This window comes from Triturus cristatus, chromosome 1_2 (genome assembly GCF_964204655.1).
Source record: "Triturus cristatus chromosome 1_2, aTriCri1.1, whole genome shotgun sequence".
NCBI classification, from domain to species: Eukaryota; Metazoa; Chordata; class Amphibia; order Caudata; family Salamandridae; genus Triturus; species Triturus cristatus.
The window spans coordinates 88,864,881-88,873,366 of record NC_140580.1 but is presented as its reverse complement, the minus strand read 5'-3'; positions in this window follow the sequence as shown (position 1 = coordinate 88,873,366).

The following is an 8,486-nucleotide window of genomic DNA, read 5'->3' as shown; positions in this document are numbered from 1 at the left end:
TTTGGCATCAGATGAACGTAGTGGTCTATTTGGAGTATACCAGTACAATCGCTCCTTTAGATATGCCGGTTCTTCTCCGTAAAGTGCCTTGTGAACATGACACAAAGCCTTGAACCGGGTACGCTTCCTAACTGGGAGCCAGTGCAACTTCTGTAACTCTTTCGCTATTGGGGCATATTTTGGGATGCCCAACACCAGTCTGGCAGCAGCATTTTGCAGGAACTGCAACCTCTACAATAATCCTTCATGAATGTCAAAATAAAGACTATTGCAGTAGTCTAACCTTGACATGGTGAGGGAGGTGATAACTGTTTTTCGGCATTCCGTCGGTAGATATGACAGAATCTTCTTGCAGGACCTGAGCACAAAGGACGTGGCCGAGGTCACTGCGTTTATCTGGTCTTTAAAATTGAGCTTCTGGTCCACCCATACACCTAGGTTTTTAACCTTCCTGTTTGGGGCGGGGAGGGGACCCAGGGTGTCTGGCCACCATTCTGGTGTCCAGAAATTAGGGTCATTGCTGAAGCATAACACCTCCGTCTTGCTGGAGTTTAATTTAAGGCAGTTTTGGGCCATCCAAGACCCTACTGCGTTCATACATTCTTTAAAACGGCGAGCCGTGCCTTTTGCCTCAGATGGAAGAAGAGACACCACAATTTGCGTGTCATCCGCATATGTGGTCAAACTAAAATCAAATGATCGAATAAGGGGCGCCAGTGGAGATACATATATATTTAATAATGTTGGACTTAGTGAGGACCCCTGCGGGACCCCACATGGCAATGCAAACGAGTCAGATTCTCCCAATGCCACCTGCTGACTCCTGTTCGACAGGAATGATCCTAGGAGACTCCCAGCTGCCTCCCATATACCAATCTCCTGCAGCCGGTCCATCAACAAAACGTGATGGACCGTGTTGAATGCTGCAGAGAGATCTAGCATAATCAGAGCTGCCTTACCACCTTGATCTAAAATAGTCTGAACCTCTTCGGTGGATTTTAAAAGTGCTGCTTCCGTACTGTGGCCCCCTCGAAAGCCATACTGCGTTTGATCAAGCGCTTGTGTGAATTCCAGAAATTGGCTAAGCTGCGTATTTATGTGTCTCTCGACAATTTTTGCTGGTATCGCAAGTCTGGATATTGGCCTAAAATTATTCGGATCTTTAATGTCGAGGTTCGGGTTATTTTAATAGGGGCAGAATGGAGGTTTTTTTCCAGTCCGACAGGTAATAACCTTCTCTATACATCGCAATAAAAATGGGTGTCAAGACTCGACCAACAGGCTCTGCTGCTAATTTTAAGATCGCTATTGGACAGGGATCCAGAGGAGAGCCCGATTTCACCTGCATCAGGAGGTTAGTGGTTTCTGTGGTGGTAAGTTGAACAAACGTGTCCAGCGACCCTTTCTTTTCTAGATGCAGGTTATCTACTTGGTCCGCCCTGGTTTTTGGAATTACATTGGTGAAAGCGGAAAAGATGGTATTCACTTTCGCATAAAGAAGCTAGCTAGAGTTTCACAGAGCGCCTGACTGGGTGTGATTGAAATAGCCACTGGATTGGCCAGACTGGTGACTGTATTGAATAATTCCCTAGCAGAGTTAGTAGATCTATTGATCTTCATAGAGAAAAATAGAATCTTTGCCTGATTGATCTGCTGTTTGTATATGGCAAGACCTTGTTTGTACTCCTCCTTATCACTATCCTTATACTCCGTTCTCCATCTTCTGTCCAGATGTTTACAACTCACTTTCTGTTCCCTCAGTTCCTGTATATACCAAGGAGCGGAGGGTTGCCTTCTGGTGGGATCGAACTTTTTCATAGGAGCAAGTTTGTTCCCTGCTATTTCTAGCCAGCGATTGTAGGAACATGTAGCCAATTCTAAAGTTGCTGGCGGCGTAGTTATGGTCTTATTGAGTGTGTCACGCAAATCCTCTGCCACTACTTTCTTCCACACTCTTTTCTCCAGTTTTCTTTTTTTCACTGGTTTAAGTGGGTGGCGCTCAGGAATATTAAGATTACAAACCACGGCTTTGTAATCGGACCATGGTAAGGGAATAATATCCGTCATACATAGATGTGGATTATTAAAAAAAATGCCATCCAATATATGTCCTGCCTGGTGAGTCGCGTCTGTCACCCGTTGCTCTAGATTGCTACACTTCATCAAGTCTAGCAATTTGGCTGTGTCTGGGTCTGCTGTGATTTCCAAATGGAATTTAAAACCCCCAAGATGGTATAGGAGCACGCCGTAATGCCTGTTTCCATAATTTTGCCCATCTTCTCAATGAAGTGGGCTCTGGGGCCTGGTGGTCTTTAGACAAGTGAACCTTGGAAGGTATACTGGGGAGATAAGCGGAAGGAGAAGTCTAACGTCTCGCAGCCTTCCACCTCTCCCGGGCTAAAGGAGGAGATGATAGAAGAGTGGTAGATCACAGCAAGTCAACCCCCTCTTCCTTTTGGCCTATTCAAAGTATAACAAAAGAAGTTAAGCGGAGTTGCCTTGATCAGGTCCGGACCCGATGCATTGTCCGTCCAGGATTCCGTAATGAACGCTATCTTAATGTCTTCGCCTTCTATGAATAGAGCACTCTCTGTGCTATGTTTAATCAGTGATCTGACATTCAACAGGGCACATTCCCAGGTAGCAATACCTGTGTCATACCCCAACTTTGCTGGTTGATTTCTCGCCATCTCTAGGGTGTGAAACAACAGCTTTGGAATTGTGCTCCCACAACCTGGACAAGCCTTGTAGAGCTCCTGAGGCTGAGCATCAGGGCTGATACAAAGGCATGAATGTGTGTTGATGTTAGGATTAAGCTTCATTAATAAGAAGCCATCATAGCACATTTTTGACTGAGTACCTGTGCTCCTCGGACCAGGGGAGCTGGCGCTAGGCGCGGTCCGATTGCGGACGTGCGCAGACGGGCTTGCCTTTGGCGCAACAATTCCCTACAATAAGTCTTCATATTTCGAAAAACCTCTAACCAACTTCCTGTCTCACATAATGAGATACAAAAGTGGAAAAAGACCCTGTATGGAGAACATTGAAGCCAACCTTTCAAAAAACATACAGACGGATCAGATAAACTCAATAGAATAGCAAAATTATTAAATGAACACTGACTCCAAAAAAGTTATCCTTCTGAGAATGTGATGAGAACAAAAAAGGAAACAGAAGAAGCCTTGAATGAATGATGATATTAGAAAGATAAAAGCACAAATATGTACCCTTCACCTATCATGGTACAGGTCATAACCTACTGGACAAAACATGCCTATGAAGACACAACATGACGCACAAATCATACATCCAAAAAGCTAAGAAGACCTACTGCTCAAACAGTATTACCACAGCCAATTGTCAATTGACAGAGCTATGCGAGATTCTATCAGAATTAAGCAATCTAAATTGCACAACAATATCAACTCCTCCATCAGAGCTTCTGCAGCCAAATGGTTGACCATTTCATCACTAAAGCTAATAAACTGGATGAGTACTTATTTAATTAAAAAAACAAATGATGCTGTTTCAACAACCTGACAAAGAAAGCTCAGATGTGACATACATACCCACTCTGGCCTCCTTGCAGCAACTGTCTTTCACAGAATTCCATGAGATAGTGATATTAAATGGTCCATTCGGCAATCCTTCAGACACCCAATCCTATTAAAAATATCTTACTATCAATGTCAGCAGCAACTCAACACTGAATGTCATCAAGTCCCTAACCCATAGGCATGATTTCCTTCAGAACTCAAAACATCAAACATACAACTGCTATATAAGATGACTTACATGACCTCAGCAAACCCCAACAACTACAGACCTATTTCCAATAGACCATTTTGTAAGAAAACTGCTAGAAACTGCTACCTTCTCCCATACATCAAAACACAGAGAGGTAAACACCTTTTTATCTGACTACCAAAAAAGCTTAGTGCCAGGAAGCGAGGAATTAATCCGCCATGACGTCAATTTGAGACAACCTGAAAACTACAGTGGATAAAGGAATAGTGGTAGCACTCATTCTCGTGGACCTATCATAAAAATTCAACACAGTACATCAAGAAATCTTATTGAACAGATTAAATGATAAGTGTATTAAAAGAAATATCCTTGAACTGATCATCTTCTACTTTAAAAACAGGTCAAGCATAATCTCTTTTCCCCATTTTCTCCTCCAAGCCACAGAGCATCTAGAGAGGAGTTATAAAAGAATCAATCATTTTACCACTTTATTTCAATGTGTAAATTAAAGCACTCCTGGAACTCCTCAATTCTTTAAACTTCACATGTGATAGCTATGCTAATGATACCCAGATAAAAAGTATACAAAAAGTGATGGATGGAATGCTTGAATTAATCTCAGTCACTGGTAATTCCTCGGGCCGCATCCCTGTCTATCGTTGTTTTACACACCATGCCACCACAGTTTGGACCTAGTTATATGCAAATCAGTCTTGACTCTGCTCCAATGGGAACAGTCCAGCAAAAATAGCCAAGCCAGGTGCTCCCTGAACCGGAACACAAACAACCCACACCCATGCACACTGTGTCACTGGAACCAAGCTATATTTGGCTGATGAGCCCAAAACAAGGGCGAAACCGGTCTTGGGTTGCTTGTGTTCTGGCTCAGAGCTGACTTGGCTTTGCCTATTTCTCTCACTCGTTTCCATTACTTTGCCTGTTCCTCTCTCTCGTTTCTTTGCTTTACCTCTTTTTCTCACACTCTTCCTTTTTCTATGTGCCCCTTTACATTGTGCAATTTTTCTTTGCGCCTCTTTTTTAAGTGGGTGATGTTTAAAAACCATTACAGTTGCAAAATAAATTTTAATGTGATAAGTAGCTGTATGGTACTAAAAATAAGTGAACGGTATGGTGGGGAATTTATTGTCCCCTTACAGTAGTGGATGTGGTCGACATGTTTCTGCCATGTGGCCCAGATGGGTACGTGGCAATCATCAAGACCTTAGGAAAAAAGGGGCTCCGTTCCCACCAAACCTGCGGTGGGAGGGTACCACTTTGTGGGGTGACCTATGTCACGCTCCACTATTCAGTTGCTCGTAGTAAAGCCCAAGAACAAGAGGGATATTGCCCCATGGAAGGAAGAGAGAGGGAGACCCCTGTAGTCAGACTTGCCTCAAGGTGCGTCTCCCGTAGTTGCACCTAGATGTGTGCTCCTTGCCTCCCCGATGATCAAGCAAGGAGTAGACATCTAGATGCAACTACGGGAGACGCACAATGATAATACAGCCAGTCAGGCTCCCCCTACACATCGTAGATCAAAGACCTGATCTGTAGAGTCCACAAAGGATCATCCCTCAGCCCCACACTGTCCGAAAATGGAAAAAATAATTTTAAAATATTAAACGTATGTAATTAAAACTAATTTAAAAAACATTGCAATACTTAAATATTTCTTTTCTTTTCCTTCTTGAATTTATTTAGGAATTAGTCATTAAAAACATGTATTGTAAATTACAAAGAAAGTAACTTTTACATAAAAAATATTGAATTTACAAAACAGATCAATTTATAAATATAAATACTTTTGGTGAACAAATATATATACAAATATAAAACTAAAATTAAATATCTTCAAAAATATGTTTACTTTCAAATGGTTTAAATATGAAACAATTTTGTGTAAACATAAATATATATATATATATAAGTACACACTCATCCATACAGACACTCTCACAGTCACTGACTCTCACGCATAGTCATTTATATACTCCATGTCTCACATACACTGCCTTTTACATGTGTAGTTACTTAGACATGTACCATTGAGACATCAAATCTCTCACTAACACACCCATACACACACTCACCCGCCCATACAGCTGTTTCCACATACACTCTTGAACCCATACACCCAGTGAATCAACCACTCACACATCTATGCACATAGTCACACACCGCCCACTCACCCACACAGACACTCAGTCTCCCATACAAATACTCAGGCAACCAATTAATAACCGATAAAGACACTCATGTAGCTACTGACCAACAGATGCAGCAGCTTACACAACAACAGAAATACTGATACACACATTCACACAGTTTAGTCACTAACCCATGCATTCAGTAAGACACATTTAATCACTCACTTATACAGTCAGTCACACACATACTAAATCCTCCATCCAGACACTTATACACCCACTCATTCTTCAATACACCTTGGCATATATATAAAACATATTTAAACTTTAGAGAAACACACAGTCACTGGATGATGTCATCAGTGATGTCATCAGTGATGTCACTGACATTGTCATGATTGTTGTAATATGTGACGTCATGAGCAGTGCATTGCGGGGGCGTGAGCTATAGTTAGCTGAACTAACTATAACAGGGGAATTTCTATGGTTTTGTACGAGTGAAATGTCCAACTAACTATAACGTCCCTGAAACCTATGGTTATTCATTCTTGTTGGAGCATCTTTAGAGAGACATCTCTTTTCCTACAAGAACCCTTTTTGCTTGTTTTTTTTGGTGTTTTTCAAAAAATATCAAACAAAATGGCATCTGGACAGCAGCAGCAGCAGGAAGAAGTATCTTCTGAAGAAGAATTCTTGCAGGAGGCACCACACCCACAAAGGCCGGAATCTGTCGTGTGGAAATTCTTTACTTTTCCACCTGGAGAGAAGAAAGTAAATGAGAGAAAGGTGACGTGCAAAATTTGTGACCGAGTCCTGTCAAGAGGCAGTGAAAAAAAATACTCTTGTGGCACTGCTTCTATGTACAAGCATCTCCGGACCACACATCCTCTCAATCTTGCTCGGGAGGAAATGAGGCGAGCTGCTTTGAACCCCTCACCTGCTGTGGCAAGTACATCTGGAGCGTCCTCAGGAACACCTGCAATGGACATTAGGCCAGAATTCGCCTTTCTCGAGCAACACTGCGTGAAGTGTAAGAAACTTATATGCTTCGGTGAGCAGTCGGTGGATGCAGTTTGTGCTGCGCAACGCAACCATCGTTGTTAATTGTTTTGTTTTTATGTTTTTGGAATGATTAGTAATTCCAAATGTTTCCTGTTTTATTAGTTCTTTTTTTGTTAATTTTTTGAAAAAACACCAAAAAAATACAAAATTGTTCAAAAAAAGAAAAACAAAAATACAAAAGAAAAAAGAAGAAAAAAAAGTTCTTATCAGAACTACCTTATCTGGTTAAAGAAAAAACTATAATTGCAAAGTAATGTGTGAAAGTTTGGTTGAATATATGTATACAGCATGATTGACTGAAAGAATGCATTAGTAGTGTATGGTGAAATTATAGGTGAAGATTTATGAGGAAGTACTGCAGCGTAACACTGCAAGCTCTTTAGCTGCACTGCACTGTGGCACTTCCAAAGCACAGGGATGTGACATATGTACATGAGTATGTTGCAACTCTGTGCTTCCCTCTGCACTGCTGCACAAACTGCAGCCATGCGGTGACACAGGCACCCTTGCACCATGGTGCAAGGATGTCTGTGTCGCGTGGAGATTGTTTTTGTGCAGGAAGAGACACCTACCTGCACAAAAGCAATCAGTAAAGGCATTTTCCTCTTTCAATGTATGCTGTGGAATGCAGCATGCATTGAAAGAGGAAAAAATGTGGAGAAATGAAAACAATTCTCCTCGTTGCGCCTTGCTACACCAACTCTAGGAGCAGCATTCACACACATCTCCAGATTTACGATTTCTCATAAATCTGGAGATGTGTCTTGTTTTATGGGTGTTGCGTGGGAACACCCACAGCAACATCTATGGGAAGCTCCTTCAATGCAAAGTTCTGTGTATGATGGGGTTGTATTTACAAGGAGAGGAAAAACCATGCAGGATGGCTTTTCCTCTCCTTGTGAATATGAAGGAGTGCCTGGCGCCATCACTACATTACAAAAAGTGACGAACTGGTGGTGCAGGGTGCTTATAAATCTGCCCCATAAGTGCTTAGGTATTGGCAGACTGATACAATAAGAACATAGTGCTGGATGGGTGATTGAAGAATTGCATGAGACTGACAGGAGGCATCCTAGGCTGCACGGGTACTACTTCAGTATTTAATGGAGTGGACCAACAGTATGTATCTGCTTAGAGATTTGTAGGGATTATGCACAGAATATTTTATGTGTACTTGTGTTGGTCCCTAGGTCATTTTATAAGAATACCACTAGTAACTGGAATGATGACAGTGCTGCAAACAGAGTGAACACTTAATTTATAAGTGCTTACGTATTGGTGGATTGATAGGATAAGTAGATAGTGGTAGATAAATGATTAAAGAAGTGCATGGGACAGACTGGACGATTCCTACACTGCATGAGTACTATCTGGGTATTTAGAAGAGTGTATCAATAGTATGTAGCTAGTTAGAGGTCTGCTTGGATAGTGCACAACATATTATAGATGTACTTGTGTTAGTAGCTAGGCCATTCCATAAGTTCATGACTAGTAACTAGAATAACTACAGTATTACAAACAGAGTGTATA